Source organism: Muntiacus reevesi, chromosome 12 (genome assembly GCF_963930625.1).
Source record: "Muntiacus reevesi chromosome 12, mMunRee1.1, whole genome shotgun sequence".
NCBI lineage: Eukaryota > Metazoa > Chordata > Mammalia > Artiodactyla > Cervidae > Muntiacus > Muntiacus reevesi.
In genome coordinates this window covers 17,885,029-17,912,457 of record NC_089260.1, presented here as the reverse complement: position 1 = coordinate 17,912,457, position 27,429 = coordinate 17,885,029, and positions in this window count along the sequence as shown.

Below are 27,429 nucleotides of genomic sequence, written 5' to 3'. Positions count from 1 at the left end.
GTTAGATCTCCTTGGAGTCCAAGGGACTCTCAAGAGTCTTCTCCAACACCATAGTTCAAAAACATCAATTCTTCCCTCACCACCCCTCACCACCAGCCATTTAATCTATTGCCTAATGTTCATGAACATTGTTCTTCCCAGACACCTGCCTAAGAACAGCCTGGGAACTCCAACTCGATCTATCCTACCTACATTCCCCCAGACCCCCAGAGTCCAAACCCTGTCTTCTCAGGCCAACTTCTATTTCATCCAAGGCAATCTCTCTTAGCACAAACTGTCACTTACTTATGATTGCTTAGGCAGCCGAGCTGGTTCTGACAAAACTGTCTTTTCAAGCAAGACTTGTAGGGTACCTCACACCCTTCACCACAAGGCCTCCCAATGATCGTGACTTGAATGGATGACTCCTGATGTCTGGTACCGCTGTCTCTCCAGAGCAATGATTATAATTCAGTTTTATAATTTGGACTTGTTTATTATCTAGGTCCTCTTTTCCAGACCATAATTTTTTTTTAAAGACTGTTTTTATTGGTTGTTTTTTGTTTTTCTTTTTTGCTGCATTTTGTCTTAGCTGTGGCACTTGGGATCTTCAATCTTCATAGCAGCATGTGGAATCTTTAGTTGTAGCATGCTTAGAGTCTTAGTTACAGGACTACCAGGGAAGACTCCAGACTATAACTTAAAAAAATTTTTTTTACTGGCATTTATTTGATTTTCAATCTTATGTTAAGTGTCAGGTGTATAGCAAAGTGAATCAGTTATACACATACGTAAGTCCATTCTTCTTTTAGATTCTTTTCCCACAGAGGCCATTAAAGAGTATTGAGTAGAGTTCCCTCTTCTACACAGTAGGTTCTTATTGTTACCTATTTTATGTATGCATGTGTGCTCAGTCATGTCTGACTCTTCTCGAGTACATGGACTGTAGCCCATCGGGCTCCCCTGACCATGTAATTTTCCAGGCAAGAATACTGGAGTAGGTTGCCATTTCCCTCTCCAGGGGATCTTCCTGACCCAAGAATTGGACCCATGTCTCTTGCATCTCCTGTCATCCTTCATTCATCTATTTCTTTCCACTAATATTTTCAAAACAACCAGGTTAGAGTAAATTTCACACCAGCCTAGCAGAAGAAACTGGGTTAACTTGCAAGGTCTGGATTCTTTTACCACCAGTGGCACATTAGTGTGTATGTGTCAATCCAAATCTTTCAATTATTCCTCCCCCACTTATCCCCTGGTAGCCATAGGTCTGTTTTCTAACCTGTGACTCTTCTTCTGTTTTGTAAATAAGTACATTTGTACCCTTTTTTTAGGTTCCATCAAAAAGTGATATCATATGATACTAATATTTGTCTTTCTGTGTCTGATCTACCTTACTAAGTATGATAATCTCTAGGTCCATGTATGCTGCTGAAATGGTATTATTCTTTCTTTTCATGGCTGAGTAATATTCCATTGTATTTATGTACCGATCTTCTGTATCCATTCCCAGATTATAAATTTGGCAAAGGGAAAAGCATATGTCTGTTTTACTCACCACTAGTGGTCTCAGTGCCAGCCATAAAAAGACACTCAAAAAAAATATTTGTTAAAGAAAAGAGTGATGGGATTAACAGATAGACACTGTCTATAAAAAATAGATAAAAAACAAGGTCCTACTGTATAGCACAGGGAACTATGTTCTATATCTTGTAATAACCTATAATGGAAAAGAATTAGAAAAAGAATATTTGTATATATATATGAATTGCTGTACAGTAGAAACTAACACAACATTGCAAATCTGCTATACTTCAATAAACAAACAATAGAAAAAGGAATGAAAGAAAAGAAAAGAAATGAGTAAATAGACTCCACAGTGACAGTTTCTATTGTCCCTGTCCGGGTTTTCAACATATCTGCAAATGCTGGCCACGTGCCTCATTTTAGTTCCTCTGAAAACCCCTCCCTCCCTTACTATTTCATCCAGTGAAGGCAGCTGGATCTTTGTGGTGGTGGCAGAGCCTCCCTGACTGATCCCTGGGGCCCCTCCCAGCTCCTCGAGCAACTTCTGCTAGCTGGTCACCTGCCTGGACAGGTCACCTTTGCTCCAATCTGGATGCCCTCTGTGGGTCTCCTGGCCTGATGACAATCACAGTGTCCTGCTAGGCTGGGCACTAAACATGTCAGGTTTCACTGACTTTCTCTCTTTCCCTCTCCTCCTCTTTCTTGGAGTGCATTAGAATAATCTAATGGTGGAGGGGTTGGGGAGAGGATTCCCTTCAGGTGACCTCTCAAATCAAGATCCTGTAAGCCCAAAGCACAGTTCTCTTTGGATCTGGGACTTACTTATGGGACCTGAGGCAAATGGCAGAGGGGAAATCAGAATGTATGGTGGCCCTTTCCAAGGACTTTGCAACTGAACAGATTAGGGTTCAAATCTCATTTCTACTACCTTCCTGACCACAAGACTGAGGTCAAGTTGCTCTGCTCCTTGGTCCTTGCTTTGTAAGACTTAATGGTGCCTCCCAGCAGGGCACTTGTGAAAACTAATGAAAGAGTCTATTTCAAGTGCCCAGCATAGTGCCTGGCAACCATCAAGCACTTGAAGAAGGCTTCCTTCCCCATCCCTGTCATTAACCATTCATCTATTTCTTTCTGCTAACATTTTCAAAAAAACCAGGTTAGAGTCAATTTCACACAAGCCTAGCAGAAGAAACTGGAGTTAACTTGCAAGGTCTGGATTTGGGAGGAAAGGAAAGAATAACCTCAACTTTTTATTTCCCAACCTTATTAGACTATGTGTCTGATGAAGCCTATGAAGTATAGATTTAATTACTTAAAATATCTTCTCATCTTTTGTAGTTTCCATGAAAATTCGATATTTGAATTTTATAAAAAGCAAAATTAGGGGACACTGAAGCTTGTTGCAGGGTGTTGAGTGATGTCAAGGATGCATTGATAGAGATGATTCTGGGGAGTGGAGGCAGGAGTAGCAGGCATATCTCAAAGTCCCCGTATATCAGCAGTGACAGTCACCAGGGTGCACTTCAAAACTGAGTATGATAGGTATTTCTATGTGGATGTGTTCTGAAATACTCAATAGGCTGGCAGAGGTATAGTCATGTCAGAAAGCTCTTTCAACATCATATAACAGCACTCCCTCTCTCTCGCCCTCCAGATGGCTATACCCTCAGGGTGTCAGGGACTGGCCTCAGGTTCAGGTCCAGCGTGGATCTCTCTCCAGAAATTCAGGTCTATGATGGGCCACCAGCTGTGCTGGAGACCAGTTCTATCCGTGGGTCAGGAAGATTCCCCTGGAGAAGAGAATGGTTACTCACTCCAATATTCTTATTTGGAGAATTCCATGGACAGAGGAGCCTGGTGGGAGTCCATGGGGTGGCAAAGAGTCAGACATGCCTACCTACCCAGATGTCCCTTAAGCCCCTAACACCCAACGTGTTGGAAGCAGAAGTTGTCATCACCCCAGTCTTGCCTTCCTCCCAAGTTCCCTCCATTTCAGCCTTGGGCATCACCATCCACCCAGCCATACAAGCAGGAATCACTAAGCGGCCCCTCTGTCTTGCACTTCCATGTTTAATCAGTCCATTCATTCATCCACAAGCTGCACTGGTCATCGGCTGCACCAGGCACCTGGATTCCAGAGGTCAATACGGCAAGCTCTTCAGCTTCTGGAGCCTTGCCACCCATGTGTGTCTTTCCTTTGCCCTCTGCACCCTGCCCTTCCCGTCATGCCCTGGCTCAGCCTCTGCCACACTTTGGCTGCAGCTCCAGGCTCCTCATCTCCCAGCCACCGTCCCACTCTCCTGACGTTATCCTCACACCCTGGTCAATTTTCACTCCAAAATGCACATCTGTGCCTCTCCCTGGCTAAAGACCTTTCTGTTTCCCTCTACCCAGGACTCCATAGGGTGACTTAAAATTAATAAACTGATGAAATGAAATGAAACAAAATATACGTTAAACAGAATAATATTGGTGCTGCCAACTTTTTCTTTTGCCAAATAAGTCATTCGAAAGCAATAATCATTTAATGATCACTATCTTTTCATGAAAGAAAGGTCATTGTAACCAAACAGTAAAAAAAAAAAAAAAAAAAAGAAGAGGAAGAAGATGATATTTTAGGGAGGATGAGAAGTCCTTTGAATGAGACAGATGTCCATGTTTTTCTCATTTCAGCAGGACCTGTGAAAACTCCATTCATGGCAGACTGGGAACCATGGGCCTGTGCATGGATCCAACCTTCCGGCCCTGACCTCTTCTACTGACCACCCCTCCCACCTCCCACCCAGCCCACCTGGAACCAGGGGCTCTTCCACTTCTCCTGCAGGCCTTGCTCTTCTTGCCCATTGCCTTATTCTCTCTCTTCCATTTTACCTGGAATGCTTACGCCACTTTACTCTACCGGGCAACTCTTACTTGTCCCCAAGGTCCAGCCTAGGCATGATCTCATCCAGGAAGAGCTTGGCTGTGAAAACTTCCTGCCCTGCCTCCCAGCCCCCACTTCCACACAGGTTCTGGGCTCCATGCCTTCGTGCGTGCTAAGTTGTTTCAGTCGTGTCTGACTCTATGTTACCCTGGGGACTGTGGCCTCCCAGGCTCCTCTGTCCATGGGATTCTCCAGGCAAGAATACTGGAGTGTGTTGCTACACCCTTCAGGGGATCTTCCCAACCCAGGGGTTGAACCTGAGTCTCTTATGTCTCCTGCCTAGAAAATCTCTTTTTAGCTTTTACTGTATGCACTGGCTCAAAGTCCTTAATTTGTAGCCCAAATGGCCTCCTTTGATCCTCAGGGTAGTAGGGTCTGCAAAGTCACCCCAGTCAACTGGACTTCAGAAGTACTTCCACCTCAGCAGCTGAGTCCACTCTCCCAGCTCCCCTGACTCTGGATCCTTACCACGGCCTCCGTGTCTATTGCAGACCCACAAGTCCAACTCTTCACCCAGAGTTTCTGAGCCTATCTGGGCACTGCTGGTCCCACACTCGGCCAGCATCCAGCTTCCCTGCTGCCTCTGAGGTCCTCAGAGCAACTCTTCCCTCTCCTTCCCACAGGTAACAACAGAATACCGGACTTTTACTAAAGGTTTCAGGGAGAGGACTAGACTGTAGTCAAGCATCATATGAGCTTCCCTGGTGGCTCAGATGGTAAAGAATCTGCCTGCGAGGCAGGAGACCTGGGTTCAGCCCCTGGGTTGGAAAGATCCCCTGGAAGGGAATGGCTCCCCACTGCAGTATTCTTGCCTGGAGAATCCCATGGTCAGAGGAGTCTGGTGGGCTACAGTCTGCGGGGTCCCAAAGAGTCAGACGTGGCTACACGACTAGCACTTTCATGCTTTCACTTTCAAGCATCATATAGGCAGCCACTTAAAAGCATGTATGAAATAGCAGTGTTCCATAATTCTACCAGCCATTCCTTGGCTTTAGCTATAGCCCACAGAGAGCTCCCTTAGATGTCTGCCCTGGGATGAGGCTTATCTTACCCTAAGGCGTATCAGTATTTGCATATCTTCTTTTCACCCACCAGCCCCGCCTCCGCCATTCCCATCCTGTCCCTGTGTTTGAGTCTGCGTTTCCTCCCCTCACTAAGACCTGGGTTTGTCTTTGGATATCCAAGCCTCACGAATGAATAAAAGAGTGCTGCCTCCCACAGATCCACCTGCCTTGACAGCACACAGGAGCAGCAGGTGCTCTGAAACCAGTTTCCTGCATCCTCAGGCAGGAGCGAGCGCCCTGTGTAGCCAGGCTCTGTGAATGGAGTGGGGGTGGTCCAGAAGCAAGCTCCCGGGGTCATTGGGGGTTGGTTTATTTGTTTGTGTTAGTGAATTTTTTTTTCTTAGCAATTTGTCAACACAACTTCTCTGCTAAACAGGAGCTTCTAGGGGCAGGGACTTATTTATCTTTATCTCTTCAAGATGAAGCATTCAGTAAATGTTTGCTGAACGAATTAAAGAGCTCATGAGTGGAACTAGCTGAGCTTAACAAATAGTGAGCATGCAAGAAATATTTGTTGAAGAATTGAATGAATCAATGGCTTGATGAATACATTCTGAATTACTGTAGCCTTGGACTTCCTAGGAGGCTCCCTGGCATAGAATCCAACTACCAAAGCAGAGGACACAGATTCCATCCCTGGGTTGGGAAGACCCCCCTGGAGTAGGAAATGGTGACCCACTGCAGTATTCTTGCCTGGGAAATCCCATGGAAAGAGGAGCCTGGCGAGCAACAGTCCATGGAGTTCCCAAAGAGTCAGACACAACTGAGCGCGTAGGCTCACTCCTCTTCCTTCTTAGCTGATTCATCTCTCTGTCTCTGACTCAGGCAGTTCCCCGACCCCAACGTTCAGCTCGGCTTGACCTTGGGCTGCATACAGTCTAGTGGTTAAAGATCCAGCCTCTGCAATCAGGTAGATGAAGATTTAAATATCTGTCGCTTAGGAATTCTGCATGACCTTAGGCAGGGCACACAGTTTAAATCTGAGTTTCCTCCTTTTAACATTCAGAATGATAACAGTACTGACTCAGAAGGTTTGAGGAAGGATCAATAGGGGATAATCCATCTACGGAGCTTAGCATAACACCTTAATGCCTAGCACAGAGCAAGCACTCAATAAATGTGGGGGTTGTTATTAATCATTGCCACTGTCTCCTGCTTTTCATTATCATCCCAGGAGTCTGGACTCAGTGAGAAGGCTCTAGGCCCTTCCTAGGACAAAGGTTCAACCTCTCTGCAGATTACAATTACCTCTTTGCCAGGTACAGCAGCACGATAGAGATGCTCTGATTACTCTAAGTGGGTGGTCTTTAAGCCTGGTTTGGAGAGTGGGTAGTTTGTTATAACAACCTAATCTGTTTCTTCTCTTTTAAAAAAACTTTCCAAGAAATGCCAACACACAGTGGTATCAAAGAAAAGTGTTTATGAATGCAGCTTCTAGACTCTTCTCCTCAGTTGCATTTCTTTCAGTTACTAGCAAGTGAGACTGTGCAAATTATCTGACTAAGCCTCGATTTTTGCATCTTCAAAATGGACATAATAATGATGCACATATCACAAAAGAGTTGCATGAGCTAATGAATATAACGGAGTCACCTACTGTGCACTCAAAGGTTAGCAGTTGTTGTATGAGTGTCTGATGGTAGAAGAAAGGATAAATCAACTCTCAACCATGTTTCAGGCATCTCCCCTGGAACCGTGTTTCAAAACTCCAGATCTGACTAGTTACACTGTTCTGATCGTATATCTGTTTAGACTGGTTCCACTCAGGAACATTTCAGAATGCCTCTTACCCGTCCTTTATGAGTTGTATTTATAGATATTTATAAATTGTATTTATAGATAGGAAGGGAATTGCATCTAAGTCATGCAGGCCCTGCCTGTGTCACGTTCAGTTTAATTGGTCTCACTCTGAGAAGGATGTTCCTGCCTTTTATTAGTTGATCAGAAAACAGAAGCAATCCCGTGGTCCAGGATGCACCCTGAGCCCTTTTCAAGGTCAGAAATAACATGTCCTGAATCAGTCTGAAATTGAGCTGTTTTGATCTAAAAAATATTGTAACTTTCTATGTGTTATTTTTGCAGACATATTTTTTCCCGGTTATATAAAGACCACAGATGAAATGCATGTCATTTGTAAATCCAAAAGGAACTCGATTATGGAGTGAGAGATATGTGAAATTAAAACAGCAATTATAAACACCACACCAGGATTCTCTCCAGGAAAAAGAGAAGGTAATTTTCAAAATCAGGGAAAATAAATAAATATAAGCACTATTTCCTAGACTTTCAGTCCAAATAGTCAAAGTAGTAAGATATAGCTCTAATTGGGTCAAATGGATCCTTGATTAGCTGGGACTCTTTGGGAATAGCATGTTTTGTTTAACTGGATTTTCTCCAGCTTGTAAGGAATTTTTCTAGAACATATTTATATCCTTCCCTTCCTCCTTTATTCCTTTCTCCCTCCTATTTTCTCTCTTTCCTTTCTTAAAAATGAATATAAGGAATAGAACTTAATCTTTCATATCTTCTGGACAATCATTCTAGACACGAAATTTCACTGTTCAGTCTTGAAATAAGGAAATTGGCTTGATTAATTCTCTGGAAAAATCGAACAGCAAAGAAGACCATGGTTATTTGACAAATCCCTGGTCTTTCTCTGTGACGGTCTTCATTTATTTTCTTTATGACCTGTAATACTATCTGAAAATAAACAAGTCACTTTTATGTATTTCCTATCGGCCTGGCCCTCTCAAATATAATCACCATGGGCAGGGACCCCGTCTAGTACTTAACAGAATCTTCAGTATCTAGAGGTGCCTGGTACGAGATAGCCACTTTGTAAATGTTTGTTGGATAATGAATATCTCAGTTTCTTATTCTTCACCTATCACCAAAAACTGAAGTCTAAACATTTCTTGGTTCAATGATGCCTGGCCAAAATGCCATCAAAAGAAGTCTTTGCTTTTTACCATATAATGTCCTAGCAAACTGTATCATAAAGTCGATGGATACAAAACAAATTATCTTTTCTGAAAAGGAAGGTGATATTCTTTTGAGGTGAATGAATGTGAACATGAAAATCGCTCAGTCATGTCCAACTCTTTGCAACCCCATGGACTTCCCATGAACTTCTGTAAACCAGAATACTGGAGTGGGTAGCCTTTCCCTTCTCCAAGGGATCTTCCCAACCCAGGGACCAAACCCAGGTCTCCCTCATTGCAGGCAAATTCTTTACCAGCTGAGTCACAAGGGAAGCCTGAGAATACTGGAGTGGGTAGCCTATCCCTTTTCCAGCGGATCTTCCCAACCCCAGGGTAGAACTGGGGTATCCTGCATTGCAGGTGGATTCTTTACCAACTGAGCTATCAGGGAAGCCCTTTACCTCTTTTGAGGTAAAGGTATTCAATTGGAGAATATCTTAACAGAACTCATATACAGACCCAAAATGATAGCTAAAGGACCAAAAGTTCTCTAAACCATCATCAACAGCTACAACAATAAAATGATCTGCTGGATCACTGGCCTTTACTTGTGCTGCTTAGATGCCTGCAGGTTCAGCCACAGTATGTCAGGGACTTCTTTGAAGATCAGGAAGAGAGTCCAAGAATGGGCCCCCAATTCCTCAATGATCCCACCCCCTTCAACCCTCTGTTTTCACTTAAAGACTTTCTAGATTAAGGAAGGCTTGAAATCCAGAGTTTTAGATCTAGATTACCACCATACCTCACTATACTCCACAGCGCCCCAACTCAGTTCTTTCATTTTATTTTTTTGGCTGTGCTATGTGGTTTGTGGGATCTTAGTTCCCTGATCTGGGATCGAACCCAGGTCCCAGCAGTGAGAGCACTGAATCCTAAGCACTGGACCACTGGGGAATTCCCTCCCAATTATTAATAATTTCTATTCTCTCAGCCATTCAAAAGCATTTCCCGAGTGCCTCTAGTCCCTGTGTCTGGAAATGCACCAGCAAGTCAAAAAGACAAAGCTTCTGACTTCACTGAGCTAGCCTTCCATTGGGTGAGCCTGCCAAAAGCAAACCATTAAATATATGAGCCAGATAGTAGGTGGAAAGAGAACAAGAAAGCTGGGTAAGTGTTGGCAGGGAGTGACGAGGGAAGACTCTCCTGATAAGGCAACCTTATCAGTAGAGGCAGGAAGGAGGTGGGGATGGGGCTGGCTGATCAATTTCTGAGGGAGAGAACAAAGGCAAAGGTTTTGAGGCAGAAGTGTGTTGATGCCTTTGAGAGGCAGGAAGGAGGCTGTGAGGCACTGGGAACGTTTGTAGCAAAGAAGCGCTGCACACTGCTGGCCAAGGGCCCCACTGATTGCTGTGCTGAAACTAGATCATTGAAGGGCAAGAGTGGAAGCCAGGAGACCTGTTAGGAGCCTTCTGCAAAAGCCTCAGTGAGGGATGACAGTGACTTGGATGAGGGGCAGTGATACATGGATGGAGAGAAGTGGTCACTTTGAAGGTAGAACCAAAATGCTTTGCTGATGGATTGAAAGTGGGATGTGAGAAGAGAGGAATCATCACGAACACCTCAAGGTTTTAGCCTGAGCAACTGGGAGGATGGGGTTGCCATTTTATGAGATGCTCAGATTTTGTATAGAACACTCTTGAAGAAATGCCCTGGTGTCTTCTTAGAGGATTCTAGTACAGGTGTTGAGGAGAGGGTCAGCTGTAATCCAGTAGGTCTTAGAGGCAGGAGGTCATAGAAATATCATGTAGTGAAATAGGAGAGCCTACTTTGCAAGGAACTTTCCTGAGAGGATTCTCCCTGCAGAAAAGTGGAGGAGGCCAGCTGTGCCTCAACGAACCCCACCTTCTCAGCCCTGGGAACCACGGTGGCCAAAACCTAGAACTCCCTGAACCAGAATGGCCTTCTGTGTGTGTTGGTTGCTCAGTCATGTCCGACTCTTTTCGACGTTATGGACTGTAGCCCGCCAGGCTGCTCTGTCCATGGGATTCTCCAGACAAGAACACTGGAGTGGGTTGCCATGCCCTCCTCCAGGGGATCTTCCTGACCAGGACTCGAACCAACATCTCTTATGTCTCCTGCATTGGCAGGTGGGTTCTTTATGTCTAGCGCCACCAGGGAAGCCCAGGACATCCCTCTAGGAAGTTCAAATAATGGCTTCAGATTAGGGGGAGTTCCAGGGATCTTACTAGTCATGAAAGAACCCTTCGCTTGTTTCCTACACTGAGGCTGCTGGGAGAGCTCTGTGGAGGAGATCCTGTTCTAGGCGCTGGTTCCAATGACCACCTGCAGCCTTTGTCCCCGATGAATGAGGGTTGATCACAGGGGACTGAGAGGACTCTTTTTCGCAGAATAGTCAGACACTATTGACCAACCCTAAACCAGGCTAATGGCTTTCTTGGTCCCTGAGCTTAGCCTTCTGGGTCTTATCACTCTTAGGTTGAAAAGGTCAGGAATGGTTAATCCAAAGAAAAGTCCATCTACAGAAAGATGATTTCTCCCTAAGGCTCAGAGCAGAGCTGGCCTGAGCAATGCACCACCACCTTGGAGATGGAGAATAATGGCAGCCCCAGAAGCATCTACTCTGCCAGCCTCACGGGGCTTCTGGGAGGAGAAAGAATACAGAGACGTGATGATGCAAAGTCAGGCCAAGACCACAAAGATGCTGGAGCTTCTAAACTCTTAACTCCTCAACTCATAAGCTTCATCCTGATTGCTTGGGCTTAAGAAGGTCATTGACTGGACCCGTCTTGTGCTCAGAGACAGAACAGAGTGGGAACTTCAAAGTGCTGCAACTGGCAGGGTGATCTGAGAAGCAGGATCCAATCTCAGTCAGACGTGCATCCATTACCTCCCAGAACCCCTCATATCCACTGAGGGCCAGGCTTTTGCTGTTTCATAAAGAGTCTCATACAGAATTGTCACGGCAACATTTGCAGGATACCTATCACTGTTCTCATTTGATAGGCAGAGAAACCAAGACTCAGAAAGATGAAGGAACAGTGTGAGATGTGGACCCCAAAGCTCATATTCTTCCTCCTCCACTGCATTTCTTCCTGGGGAAGAGGGTATGCAGACGGAGATGAGCAGGAATTCTAAAAAGTCTTTCCTACCTAAGCCAAAAATAAATTCAGCCTTTATTTGTCACCCAAGAACATCACTATGAATGCCTTCCATTGAAATGCATTATAACCCCGTCACACTCCATGACGTGCCTGCTTCTGTTTGCCTCTACATCGTGTCCCCAACCAGATATGTCCCCAACCATATTCATAGTTCTCCTTCTAGCACTACTTGCCACAGTCTGGATGGCTTGGCAGCTTCTGGTCTTGTCAGTATCTTCACGCACAACTGCTCTGAGCAGGCCTGAGGGGGACTCTGCCTTTCCTAAGAGTTCCTGAGAACTTCGAGCTGCTCAAAGACCTTTTGTCTGACTTCAGTGCTCAGAGCTATACTCTGAATGACTGGCATCATCAAATACCCAGTTTCAGCAAACAGAGGTTCTTCTCAATGGTTTGCTAATCAAATTGGGCTAACATATTAAACTGTGTTTTTAATTTGAGTTTTACAGAAAAGTTGCAGAGCCAGTGCAGGGAGCGCTCCTGTACTCTCCTAATATTAAAGTCTTACATAACCAGAGTTCAGGTGTCAAAGCTAAGAGGTCAACATTGGTTGTAGAGGTGCCTTTAATATATGAACACTATGTTAGCTAATGGATATTTTCTGGTTTTCTAGATGATCTCATTTGTACATAGTCTGGATTATATACAACAACCAGCTCTGTGGCTTGACCCAGTGTGTATGTGCTGAGTCGTGTCTGACTCTTTGCGAGCCCGTGGACTGTAGCCCACAAGGCTCCTCTGTCCACTGGATTTCCCAGGCAAGAGTACTGGAGTGGGTTGCCATTCCCTTCTCCAGAGGATCTTCCTGACCCAGGATGCGCCTCCTGTGTTGGCGGGCGGATTCTTTACCACTGAGCCTAGGAATTCAATTGCCTCTTAATTCTTCAGCTTGTGAAACCCTTGTGAAAAGTGTTCAGTGCCCTTTTGCCCCGCTGGGAAGTTTACAGCTGTTGCAAACCCAAACTTTTGGTCATTTTCTTTGTTATTTTAGAGCTGCATTAAGAGAACTTATAAAATATACTCACAGCAAAATAGCACCTAAGTACCTAATTCCACCTCACTGGTTTGATTTGATTTGATCTGCCAGTTTTCCAGAATATAGAATGCCTCGTTCTTGATCGTGAACTCCCTTCAGGGGGTATTGAAGATTGGCAGCTGCAGCAGCACTTGATCTAACCCTTGGAGAGATAGATGGCAAGTGCCCATCTGTGGTTGACAGGAGACAGGGTATAGACCATTCGTTTGAGAATCTTATCAGTCAATAGAAGCACGTGCGAGAGGAGAACTAGGTGACCACGAGCAGGGTCAGATCCGGCAGCCTGTTCCCACTGCAGAAATAACACCATGAAACAGCTGCAAAACCGACAGTGAGGCTAGGCCGTGTCCTCCCAGTGATGGCAAGTGGCCGGCTGCCCAGCACTGACCTCCGCAGTAGGGCCCTGAAGCTCCTCACCCTTCCTCAGCAGCTCTTTTCCTAAAAACTCCAAGACGTTTATTAGGAGCCACGCTGAGCACTGACCCTGAACTTCAACTCTGCTAAGTGTCTGCAAATTGTCTTAATGAGGATTCCATTCTGGGGCTGGTTGGCTCTTCTTGTAGCCAAGGTGCAATGGTCACTAAATGCTCAGATGCCTCCTGGGAGGAGACCTGCAATCAGAACTTTGTGTTCCTGGGCTCTGAATGCTTCTTAGTTCACCAGGCCCAGCTGATGCTTCAGGTGAGCGAAGACTGAGAAGAATAAGTCATGAAAGGAGATGAGAATTGGGGAGCCAAGTTCTACCCCAGCGAGCAGTCACGCTTCTAAGCCTCCTATTGTTGCAAATCCTTGAAGCCATGCGTGTTCCTCCAGCTTAATCTTCCAGCTGTGCAAACATAGGCCAGGAAGTCCAGGGGCTGCTGAAGCAAGTGTAACAGAGACCAGGAAGGAAGAACTGCTACGGGTTTCAGTTCATCAAAGTATTGAGACATCCAACCCAGAGGCTGAAATGTAAATTAGCAATTGGCCTTGTGTTGGTGGATAGTTAAAAAAAAAAAGACCCTGATGCTGGGAAAGATTGAGGGCAGGAGAAGAAGGGGATGACAGAGGATGAGATGGTTGGATGGCATCACCAACTCAATGGACATGAGTTTGAGCAAGCTCCGGGAGATGGTGAAGGACAGGGATGCCTGGCATGCTGCAGTTCACGGAGTCGCATAGAGTCGGACTTGACTGAGTGACTAAACAACAATAACAACAACAACAAGACGATTATAGAAGATAGAAGCAAGCTAGCACTAGTTGTCCCCAGAGGGCAAAGGAATGTGAGAATAAGGTGAGAGGAGACCCCCAACCACAGAAGAGTGGAGCTAGCTATTAAAGAAATGGAAATTCTTTACTTTATATGAAATACTAATATTCAGTGCATGGTTACTAGGGGCAGGCCCTGTGCAAGGCGGTGAGCAAAGCTGAAGCAATTGGATGGTCCATGTGTCAGACACCCACTGTCAGGGACCTCGGGGTGGTCCCAGGGGAAGGCTTGGATTAGTCCAGGTGGTTCCCTGGCGAGAAGACCAGGTACAAGCAAAAGGCCAGGGCATCACACCCGCTCCTGGGTAGATGGCAGAGAAGCCAGGCAAGTTAGCTGGGCTTCAGGTCTCTGCTTGGACACCACTGCCTCCCAGCAGCCACCCCTGACCACCCTATTATATCCTGAGATTGTAACTGCAGCACTTATGAGTGCGATTGTGAGATTAATGGTCTATTTCCATGAAAACAGGCAGGGGGTGTCTCTTGATCACCATTGTGCCCTCAGCCTGGCATGAGTAGCTCCCTACAAATATTTAGTGAGCAAATATCCTTCACAGTGCTCACCACACAGTAAGGCTGTCGAGACTTAGGTAATTATTTCTCGACTACCCTGTTCATTGCTGAATCTCAAGTCACAACCACACAGAGACCTCCTTTATCTTGTCTCCACCAGCTCTGGTACAGTGCCTGCACAGGGCCACACCCAATACTGGCAGGAATAAATAATTTAATTAATTATAGTTAATTAATTAATTATCATGTATAAAAGATTTAAGATAGGTAGGGAAAGGGGGATAAAACAGAGAGGTCAGGATTCAAACATGCCCAAGAATGGACCAGGTGAGCAGAAAATGCGAATGCACAGGACTTCTACCCGAGTGGAGGTGGGATGCCCAAATCCACCTTCCAGGTGTTAACTGCGTGTTGTGTGTGGTTAAGGAAACAAGGGGAGACGATAAACCAAGGTCGAGGCCTCTTTACTCGCAGGGGGAAAGCTAAGCCACTCGCTTCCTCCTCCGCAAAGTAAAAAGCCCAGCTCCTTTTCTTTCGTGAGATGGAGACTTGAACTCCTGAAAGCTCCAAGGAGAGGAAGAAATGGTTTGGCACCACATGGGAGGGACCCCAGCGTGCTGGCTGGAAGCATTTGTGCATCTGGCTGACTAGGGTGGAGGTCAGCTTTGTGTCTAGCAGGTAGAGACCCGAGTTTGCATCACTGGTGCTGCCCCTGCCAGAGGCAGTTCTGTTTCTTCCCAGGCGTGCATGCAACAGGCTCAGGGAAGAGTTCGGGAAGGTGGATGAGCCAGCAGCCCACAGCAGGGTGACGAGGAGAACTCGTGAGCCATCCGGAAAGCTACTCGCGGTCTCTCTCCCCTCTCTTGGCTGTAGTGTCCCTCCCTGGATCACTTGCCAGAGTTGGCTGCCAAGGCAGGGACTCTCCTGCAAATTGAGAAACTGCAGAAATAGTGTGAAGATTCAGGAAGCATAGACCGAGTTCCAGATGGGAATCCTGAAAGAGTCTTTTCTTTCTGGGCCACCTTCTTCTCTTTCTGCTACCTTTCTAAAACTCATCATCATGGGCTACTTCAAATGAAATTCCTTCTTATCCTAGCTTCTGCTTCCTGCCTTCCTGGGCACCAAAAAGGGAAGGAGAAGCACTGAATTTTTTTTTTTTCCACTATTGAAAGGTTTAATGTCTCTGAGCATCTTCCTCTTTTTTTTTAAATTTTAAATTCATTTATTTTTTAATTGAAGGATACTTGTTTTACAGAATTGTGTTGTTTTCTGACAAACATCAACATGAATAAGCTATAGGTTTACATATGTCCCCTCCCTCTTGAACCTCCTCCACACCTCCCCACCCATCCCACCCCTCTAGGTTGTTACAGAACCCTGGTTTGAGTTCCCTGAGTCATAGAGCAAATTCCCATGGGCTATCTATTTTACATATGGAAATGGAACCACTGAATTTTTAAAGCAATTGCCCAGTCCCCACCTGAACACACACACACACACACATATACCCTTCTAAAACCCTTAGCCCATTGTTAACAGATAAACAGAGAAAGGAAAATACAGGTGTTTCGATAACCTATATACATTTTTAAACAATTTTATTTATTTATTGGTCTTCATTGTGGCTTGAGAGCCACTCTAGTTGTGGTGAGTGGGCTTAGTTGCCCAGTGGCCAGTGGAATCTTAGTCCGCTGACCAGGGCTCAAACCCACGTCCCCTACATTGAAAGGCAGATTCTTTACCACTGAACCAACAGGGAGTCCCTTGATAACCTGTCTTATTGCCTGGGCAATCCATTTGGATGAAGACTGATAGATTTTTAAAAGGGCTTCATGTTTTAAGCTGGCTGCTCTGTGATTGACTCAATCTTGCTTCAAAATCAGGCTCTTATCACATATACTCTGTAGGTCTTCTTGGAGGATAGAAGTGGCATACTCTGTACACAGCTTATCTAGGGGCAGTTTTTAACTTATTTACCTGTCTTTTAGGAGACGTACCAATTTTTTCTCCTTTTGTGTGCTTGTATATATGTGGGATTATTCTTCTATTTAGTACTTCCATCCAATTCATCCAAGAAAGTTTTCTAGGTACATTGACTTTACTTACTTTTTTTTTTTCATTCAAGTGTCACAAATTGAGAATATCTGTCAATTACTCTGAGTTGATATAAGCCATTGTCTAAATTGACCTTAATCATAACAACACCAAAAAAGCAAACTCTTCAGTGTTTTATAGATGCAAGTAGTTTATATGTTCATTCAAATAAAGCACTCGCAGTCACGTTTTTATTTAAATGTTGAGGTATAAAATTTCCAGGCAAGAGCAAGGAGTGTTCCCCAAACTTGTAACTCTTTAAAATTATCTCATCCTGGGACTTCCCTGTTCCAGTGACTAAGACTACATACTCCCAGCACAGGGGGCTAGGGTTCGATCACTGGTCTGGGAGCAAGATCCCATATACCACAACTAAAGATTCCGAGTGCCACAACAAAGATCTGGAGCAACTAAATATAATTTTTTCCCCCAATTGGTGGACTTTTAAAAAAACAAAACAAAACAAAATGATCTCATTTTGCCAATAAATGGAGCCCAGTGTATCTGTTTAAGTCCTGGGTTGGAGGGGGGGTGCCCAGGGATGGTGGTGACCCAGACTGTGAGCCAAGAGACTCATACTGTGGTCCTGAGCTGTGTGAATGGGGGTCAGCCACTTTGTCTTTCTGGGCCACTCTTTCCTTCTGTGGTACCCAGGGCATTTGTATTTGATAGCTTCTAAGCTCCCCCACTCGCCAATTCTGAAATATCATGATGCTAAGATTAAGGAGGAAATAGCATCATGCAGTCTGAGGACAACCTGGCCCACTGCTTGATTTTATACATCCCACAGCTAGGGGTGACTTCTACATTTTATATGGTTGGCAAAAGAGTGTCTCATGAAAGGTGAAAATTGTATGCAATTTTAATGTCAGTGACCACACATAAAGTTTTATTGAGACACTGTCATGGTCACTTGTTTCTGTACAGCCTATGGCTGCTTTCCTACCACAATGGCAGACTTGAGTAGTTGCCATAGAGACCTCAACCCTGAATATTCATTGGAAGGACTGATGCTGAAGCTGAAGCTCCAGTACTTTGGCCCCCTGATGTGAAGAGCCAATTCATTGGAAAAGACTCTGATGATGCGGGGAAAGACTGAAGGCAGGAGGATAAAGGGACGACAGAGGATGAGATGGTTGGATGGCATCACCAACTCAATGGACATGAGTTTGAGGACACTCTGGGAAACGGTGAAGGACAGGAAAGCCTGGTGTGCTGCAGTTCATGGGGTCGCAAAGAGTGAGACATGACTGAGTGACTGAAAAACAACACTAGAGACCTCCTGGCCCATAAGCCGAAAATACTATTTGATCCTTGGCAGAAAAAGGTTTCTGGCCCTGGCCTAGTCCAACTCCTTAACAGATGAGAAACTTAAAGCTTGGCCAAGTCCTGGTTCGAAAAGAAAAAACATTGTTATAGAAAGAAAGTAAATAGCCACTTGGAAGCATCCAAAGGGACAAAAACAATGAAAAATAAACAAAAGATTAAGGATGAAAAAGGAATTTCTTCCTCAAATGGCAGAGGATAATGCATTATACAAAAGACAAGGACAAAAAAATTGTGACACCCTTGGGGCATGCTGCCTTCATTTGTACGGCAAAATTGCTATTTTCTTAATCTGGAATCAGATTATGAGGGTTTGAGGAGGATTTGGGAGGCAGGCAGAGAACACCAGAAAAGACTTGAGATTCTTCACACTGATAAGACTCCAGGACACTCACATTCAAACACTCTGCAGGAAATGGAGGCAGACATTAGAAATGCTTTAGGGGCCTTTTCAGTAGTAGCAGGCATGGGAAGGGTGAGGCAATGCTCTGACTGGGGAAAGGGAACCTGGGAGAGATGGGAACTTTAAGACAAATGGAGGCCAGGTGTCAGAAAATCTCAACGCCTTTGAGAACAGTCTTGACTTAGCATAGCCGGCATTTGGACTTCCCTGGTGGTCCAGTGGTTAAGAATCTGTCTTCCAGTGCAGGGGACATGGTTGTGATCCCCAGTCAGGGAACTGACTACATGTACAAATGTGAGAATTGGACCATAAAGAAGGTTGAACACCCAAGAATTGATGCTTTTGAATTGTGGTGAATACTCCTGAATATTCATGGGAAGGGTTGATGCTGAAACTGAAGCTCTAATACTTTAGCCACCTAATGCAAAGAGCTGACTCATTGGAAAAGAATCTTTCCCTTAGGCTGGGAAAGATTGAGGGGAGGAGGAGAAGGGGTGACAGAGGATGAGATGGTTGGAGGGCATCACCAACTCAATGGACAGGAGTTTGAGCAAACTTCAGGAGATTGGGAAGGACAGGGAAGTCTGGCATGCCATAGTCCATAGAGCCGCAAAGAGTCGGACACGACTGAAAAGCAACAACAGGGAACCGAGATCCCACGTGCCTCGGGGAAGCTAAGCCAACTACTGCATCTAAGACGGCACAGTCAAAAATAAAAATAAAAAACTAGCATTGTTCTAAGAACTTGGCCCTTACTAGTGACAGGCTCACATCCTGACAGGGTAGTAAATAGGAGCAAAGTAAGCAGTTGGTCACAGAATGATTTCAGGAAGGTTTAAACAGTTTCATGGGGGCAGGAGTGGGAGGGTGTCAAGCTCATCATCCTTTAATTCACACAGGACTAATACTTGGGAAGTTACTGGGGATGGGTAGAAAATATTTCAAGCCCAAGAGAGGAGAAACTGCAATATCTATACTATTGGTGATCAACAGGTGCCAAGCATTACTCATGTGGGAAAGGCTCTAGGCAGTTAAAACATAAAACTGAACTTGCCAAACAGATAGAATTTACCCTGGAAATTCCACTTTTTGGCAACACAGTGCGTGTTCCACTGGGTCCGTGAGTCAGGGCACGTTCTAAATGTGACTCGGTGTGAGCCTGGGAGTCAGGCTGCCCAGGGTGGCATCCAAAATCTACTGTTTGAATTTCCCAGGCAAGTTACTGAACTTCTCAAGTCTCACTGCTTTCTTCTGTAATAATAACAATAAGTTTAAAAAGAATGACAATAATAGTAAAGCTATGGGTTTCTGTGGGCATTTAATATTTTGGGGGGCCTTGCTGAGGGGCCTATGGGATCTTAGTTCCTGAACCAGGGATCCAACCCATGGCCCCCTACACTGGAAGCACAGAGTCTTGACCACTGGACCACAAGGAAAGTCCCTAATATGAGCATTTAGAACCAGAGATCAAATTGTCAGCATTCACTGGATCATAGAGAAAGCAAGAGAATTCCAGAAAAACATCTACTTCTGCTTCACTGACTAAGCTAAAGCCTTTGTGTGGATCAGAACAAACTGGAAAATTCTTAAAGAGATGGGAATACCAGACCACCTTACCTGTCTCCTAAGAAACCTGTATGCAGGTCAAGAAGCAATAACTAGAGTCAGACATGGAACAACTGACTGGTTCAAAATTGGGAAAGGAGTACAACAAGGCTGTATATTGTCACCTTGCTTATTTAACTTATAAGAAGAGTACATCATGTGAAACACCAGACTGGATGAAGCATAAGCTGAAATCAAGATTGCCAAAAGAAATATCAACAACCTCAGATACACAGATCAGTTCAGTTCAGTTCAGTCGCTCAGTAGCTCTGCGACCCCATGGACTGCAGCACGCTAGGCCTCCCTGTCCATCACCAACTACTGGAGTTCACCCAAACCCATGTCCATTGAATCAATGATGCCATCCAACCATCTCATCCTCTGTCGTCCCCTTCTCCTCCTGCCCTCAATCTTTCCCAGCATCAGGGTCTTTTCAAATGAATCAGCTCTTCACATCAGGTGGCTGAAGTATTGGAGTTGCAGTTTCAACATCAATCCTTCCAATGAACACCCAGGACTGATCTCCTTTAGGATGGACTGGTTGGATCTCCTTGCAGTCCAAGGGACTCTGAAGAGTCTTCTCCAACACCACAGTTCAAAACCATCAATTCTTCAATGCTCAGCTTTCTTTATAGCCCAACTCTCACATCCATACATGGCCACTGGAAAAACCATAGCCTTGACTAGACACACATTTGTTGACAAAGTAATGTCTTTGCTTTTTAATACGCTGTCTAGGTTGGTCATAACTTTCCTTCCAAGGAGTAAGCGTCTTTTAATTTCAATGGCTGCAGTCACCATCTGCAGTGATCTTGGAGCCCAGAAAAATAAAGTCAGCCACTGTTTCCACTGTTTCCCCATCTATCTGCCATGAAGTGATGGGACCAGATGCCATGATCTTAGTTTTCTGATACCATTCTAATGGCAGAAAGAGAAGAGGAAGTAAAAAGCCCCTTGATGAGGGTCAAAGAGAAGAGTGAAAAATCTGGCTTAAAACTCAACATTCAAAAAGCTAAGATCATGGTATCCAGTTCCATCACTTCAAGGCAAATAGAAGGGGAAAAAGTGGAAGCAGTGAGAGATTTAATTTGGGGGGGGCTCCAAAATCACTGTGAATGGTGACTGCCGCCATGAAATTAGAAGGCTCTTGCCCCTTGGAAGGAAAGTTATGACCAACCTAGAGAGTGTATTAAAAAGCAGAGACATCACTTTACTGACAAAAGTCCGTCTAGTCAATGCTATGGTTTTTCCAGTAGTCACGTGACAGTTGGACCATAAAGAAGGTTGAGTGCCAAAGAACTGATGTTTTTGGATTGTGGTGCTAGAGAAGACTCTTGAGAGTCCCTTGGAGTGCAAGGAGATCAAACCAGTCAGTCCTAAAGGAAATCAACCTTGAATATTCATTGGAAGGACTGATGCTGAAGCTGAAGCTACAATACTTTGGCCACCTGATGCGAAGAGCCACCTCACTGGAAAACAACCCTGATGCTGGGTAAAATTGAAGGCAAAAGGAGAAGGGGACAACAGAGGATGAGATGGTTGGATGGCATCACTGACTCAATGGACATGAGTTTGGGCAAACTTCAGGGGGTAGTGAAGGACAGGGAAGCGTGGGGTGCTATAGTTCATGGGGTTACAAAGAGTCAGACATGACTGTGTGACTAAACAGCAACAACAAATTGAGATGCAGTGCTGGAGAGAGCTGAGCATTCATGGTGGTGTTGTTGTTTAGTCACTAAGTTGTGTCTGACTCCTTGCAACACCATGGACTGCTGCAGACAAGTGTTTATTACATGTTCCTACTGGCCATTGGCTATGTCGTCAAGCATTTTAACTGAGAGTATGGATTTGAGTGCAAGTAGTTCTAGATTTGACTTCTAGCTTCACCACTAAGTAGCCTTGAAACCTTGAGCAAATTTCCTTCAGCTGTAAGCTTCTGTTTTCTTACTTGTAAAATAGAATAATACCACTTTACTAAGGGGGCAGTTGTGAGGATTTAGTGAGAAAATATATTTAAAGTGCTTGGGAGAGTTTTCAGTATTTAGCTGTTATCATCACCATCTTGGAAGGACTGATGCTGAAACTGAAACTCCAATACTTTGGCCACATTATGTGAAGAACTGACTCACTTGAAGAGACCCTGATGCTGGGAAAGAATGAAGATGGGACGAGAATGGGATGACAGAGGATGAGATGATTGGATGGCATCACTGACTCAATGGATATGAGTTTGAGTAAACTCTGGGAGTTGATGATGAACAGGGAGGCCTGCCTTGCTGTAGTCCATGGGGGCGTAAAGAGCCGGCCACGACTGAGCGACTGAACTGAACTGATCATCATCTTCTTCATTATTATTATTCATTGGTTCCCTAACATCCAAAAATATTCTGAAGACGGGCCTGAAACAGTAAGCCTGATAAGATGCATACTTGCCATAGACATATATAAAGAATTTTCACATAAGTGATTTGATCAAATGATGGTGAAATGAGTTTGAATTGTTATGAAATTCCTCCACTGAGAAGAGACCAGGTGCAGGCTGGAGGGAGACTATGGAGATGCTCCCCATGGGCCCTTCCCACTGGCCGGGACCCCGTCCTGCCCCAAAGCCCACCGAGCTAAGCCCAGAGGCAGCATATGTTTGGCTCCTTTGATTCTCTCCCTGAATCCCTGGAATTCTTACTTCTTGTCTTCCCACCTCCTTTCTGCCAAATTCCATGATTCTGGTTTCCTGTCAGGCTTCTCCACATTTGAAACATATGGTTGAAATACCGCGTCCTCTTCCAGGTAGAATTAAACGCCTGATTCATCCTCTTTATCAGCAAGAAGATAGAAACGATGGCCTCTGGAGAGGAAAGGGCTCTTTAATAGCTGCCCAATCTCTCTTCTTGGTTTGCTGAGTCCAGACTTCGTTTCCTCCCATTAAGAGATTTGTTTGCTTATCTGATATTCTGCAGATTAAATTACCAGGCGTCCACAGTGATGGTGCTTGACAAACCTGCTTTTCTGAAGGCTTGCTACCCACACCCTTTCACTCCTGCTAACACCTTCACAATAAAGAGAAGGTGTTCCTATCCATTGAGATCAGGAATTACGAGAACTTGTGTTATAGATATCAGCGAGGTAATGGTTAGCATCAAGTGTGATAAGGCATCAAATGTGATAAATGTTGCTTCCAGTCGAGTTCTTAGGAACTGAGGGTCTCTTCTCCAAATAAGCCCAATTGGAAGCCTTATCTTTCCTTCCGCTTTCCCACGTGCCCATATGGGGGCTGCTGGGGAGTAAATGCCACATGTGACTCAAGCTCTTGTACTCATATGCTCTTTCCTATGAACCTATGGGATCTTTTTATCAAAGCTTTTCTTTTTGCTGATAAGGAAACCATGAAGTATGGTGACAGCTGGATTCTACCCAAGCTGAGATCAGAGTCCCGGTCTCTTGTTTCTCAGGCCACTACCCGTCTCCTCTTAGAGCTCTTGTTGCTCTCCCTGCTCGTGGCTGTAGTGAATTCTCTGCGGTGCCGTTTCCCACTGTCCTGGGCAGCCAGGACTCATGTGGGGAGCCTGACCTGTCTGCTTACCCTTGTGTCCTGGCCATTGTTTGGCCTCCCCCATGCATGCCGTCCTCTGCAGACCTAAAGACAGCCCACAGTGGCTTGTGGTCAGGACAGGAGCTTCCTTGGCTGAGGAACTGGGCTGCTCAAATCTGACTGGCAGAAGGTTTTATGGTGAAGCGCGAGGAGTCACTGCAGGCTTTTCCAGCTTGAGTCGTGCCCAGAACCCAAGTCCCAGTAGAAAGGGTGACTCTGAGCCAGATCAGAAGCCAAGCAGGCCTTAGGGCCTGGAGCCTACCTGCCATTACACCCCCGTCCCCCTACTACCCCCAGCAGCCTGAGTCCTGAAAGGCCAGTCTGAGGAGTGACCTGATATCTTGGACCCGTGGTTGCGTAGGTTGAGTCAAGGGGTGACTGTCAGCACTGGGTCCCAGGAAACACTGATACTGGGGCTCAGTGTTTATTCCAAGTTGGTGGCCAAAGTTGGAGCCCTGGGGGCAGTGCTGGGAATCAAAGCACAAAGGACCATCAGAAAACCAGACAAGAGCTCCTGGAGAAAGTTTGTGTGAGCAGGACTGCCCTTTCTAGACCAAGACAACCCAGCTGGCCCTTCCTTCTCCATACAGTTTTTGGAGGGAGTAATGTTATTCTCCCCATTGTAAAGACCAGAAAATTGAGACTTGGAGAAGTTATTTGCCGAAGTCACAAAGCTAGTAAGTCAAGACTAGAACCCAGGTCTTCTGACTCCAAAGCTCTGGCTCTGGGCAGGTCACCTTGTAGAGAAGTCTGTCTGCCATCACCAGAGAATTCTGACTGCCACGTGCGTTGTGGCATTCCTAATCACACAGTCAAACATGCAGTCCTGGATGTGTGTTCCAAATCACCCAGTCCAACTCAAAATATACTGATTTCCTTTGTCACAGTGGTACCAAACCAGATGTCTGGTGCCCGGAGAAGGTCCACTCACGGGGACTTCAGTGAGGACAGAAAAGGAGGATGGGCACGGGCCACCTGCTGTCTGCGCTCAGCCCCCAGTCTGCTCCCCACCATCCCTTTGATCAGAGCTGCTCCCTTTCTACAGGTTAGAACTCCATGCTCGAAAAAGACTGCAACAACTTCAGTTCTGCTAGATGGTCCAACTTCTTGTTTAACACCTTGCATGAGAGCAAACTCACAAACTGGGTGGCCCTTCAGGGTCCTCTAGAGCTGAGCAAATGAAGAGGCCTGGGAGGTGCCCATGACATTTGTCTTTTGGATTGGAGACATTAACAGAACTGTGATGCTCCAAGGAACTCTGCTCAGTGTTATATGGCAGCCTGGATGGGAGGGGAGTCTGGGGGAGATTGGATACATGTATATATATGGCTGAGCCCCTTTGCTGCTCACCTGAAACTATCACAGCATTGTTAACTGGCTATACCCCAATACAAAAAAAAAAAAACTGTGATGCTCTGAAGGGAGCACAGTGAAAGTGACGTCGCTCAGTCGTGTCCGACTCTCTGCGACCCCATGGACTGTAGCCTACTGGGCTCCCCTGTCCATGGGATTTTCCGGGCAAGGGTACTGGAGTGGGTTGCCATTTCCACAACCACAGCAGTAAACAGCTGCCTTAGAATTCCCTCACATTCATTCATTCATTCACTTGAGAATATTGAAGTTAGAACCATCATATGTCTGATCCAGCAATCTGGTTTTTGCAGGGGCTCCTGTTTGAGAGACAAACAGGACAATCTCTTCAATGTCACCCTCAAAGAATCAGAGAATGGCACCCTCAACTCCCAGCTAGTGATCTGTCAGGCATGAATTTAGCTAAGCTTTCTAACGGAGATGCTATTCGTGTTTTTGGTTGTCATCACCTCTTGACAGAACAAGTTCAGTAAGTCACTCCCACTTTCTTTTCCTGTCTTGTATTTACATCTCACACTTTCTGGGGTCACCCTAGATGTTGCAAGTTGGGAGACAAGCTCAACCTGATGTGCCTGAAGCACCAGTTGAACAAATAATTCTTGAACTGATGCTCCCTGACCCGTGATGTCACTCCAGATGCACACTGGTTCAGGTTTTCAGTCCCTTAAAGCCCTTCCTCTCACCATTGTTCTGAAATCTCTGGCATGCGAGTAGTTTTCCTATGCCTTAGATAGCCAAGCAACTGGAGTAGGGGGTCTTGGCTGTGCCCCCTCTTTTACTTGAGTTCCTTCACATATTCTCTCCTTTATCAGTCTAGCTAACTCCATACCCATTTAAAGAAACGCAAATAATCTGTTATCTTTCCATATTCTGAGACTTTAAAAAAAAAAAAAATCTCATTTTGACCATCATTGCACAGGTTGTTGACAATTCCAGCACCTCTCTAGGACCTTTTTTATAGCGCCCTCCACTATAGAGGTGCCTCAGTTTCGGATAAAGGAGCCCAGAAAACTAAGTATAACTCTTGAATCCCCCAAAAGAGTTTTGCACTTTGTAACCATTGCAACCCAAATTTCTCCATGTAGATAAATTAGCCTGGGGTTAAAATGTGGGGTTAAAAATATGATTTCACAGACTGTAACAAATGATATTTCTCTATGCTGGCCTCATCAGCTGGTACAGAGCTGTGGTAACCATGAAGATGAACTGCTTAGACCTCTATCCATGGAAGGATGACTGTCCGAAGACTCCAACATTGTCCCTTTGTGTCTACTGTCATGTATGTATCCTGGCTGTGTTTCCCATGGGTACTCCCAGCCAGTGTATGAACATGATGGGGTTCTTAGCATGGTGTGACATGGGACTCCCTAACCAGCAGATGTTGGCCCCAGGACGCCCCCTTGGCTGGCTGAAGCCACCTGAGACCTGACCTGAAGTCTGAGACTTTTCTTACTTCGCAAGGGTCAGACGTGTCCATGTGAAGGCTTTCCCCATCTTCCCTGACTCTCTCTTTTTTTCCTTCATTGGAGGGCATTGCCCTCAATCAATTCCTTGCAGGTTTAGTTTTGACAGGATGTCTGCTTCTTCAAAGGGCTTCCTAGGTGGCGCTAGTGGTAAAGAACCTGCTTGCTGATGCAGGAGACATAAGAGACGTGAGTTTGATTCCTGGGTCAGAAAGATTCCCCTAGAGGAGGGTATGGCAACCCACTCTAGTATTCTTGCCTGGAGAATCCTCTGGACAGAGGAGCTGGGCAGGCTATGGTCCATAGAGTCTCAAAGAGTCCAGAGACACAACTGAAGCGACTTAGCATGCACACACTGCTTCTTGAATAGCATACACACACTGCTTCTAGAATACCTGATCTAACAAAGGAATTCACTCTCAGATGTTTCCAGGAGGTGTCTCATGGATGGGTGGCTGAGGGTTGCAGACAGCAGCATTTTGAGAGCCTTGTGGAGCTAAAGGAACAAATATTGGAGTATAAGAATAATTGAAAAGGAAAGCCTCTAGTTACGTGCTAATATTGGGTTGGCCAAAAAGTCCATTCCATTTTTCCATAAGATGGCTCTAGTAGCACCTAGTTGTCTTTAAATAATTTAGTTACATTGTATTCTGACAGCTGTCATATCAGCATGCACTTTTAAAAACTTATCAAAATGGGTGAATTTTTGTGTAGCCATTTTAATACTAAAGGTGGAAGGAAAAAAAGCAACATTTTCAGCATATTATGCCTTGTTATTTCAAGAAAGGTAAAAAAGCAACCAAAATGTAAAGAAAGATTTGTGAAGTGAATACAGAAGGTGCCGTGACTGCTCAAAAGTGTAAAAACTGGTTTGCAAAGTTTCATCCTGGAGATTTATCATTGGATAATGCTACATAGTTGGGTAGACCTGTTGAAATTGACAGAGTTCAAACTGAGACATTAGCTAAGAACAATCAACATTATGCCACATGGGAGAGAGCCAATATACTCAAAATATTCAAATCAAGTGTTGAAAGTCATCTGCACCAGCTTGGTTATGTTCATCACTTCGATGTTTGGATTCCACATAAGTTAAGTGAGAAAACTTTCTTGACTATATTTCTGAAAGTGCTTCTCTACTTAGACGTAATGAAAACATTCCATTTTAAAAACAAATTGTGACAG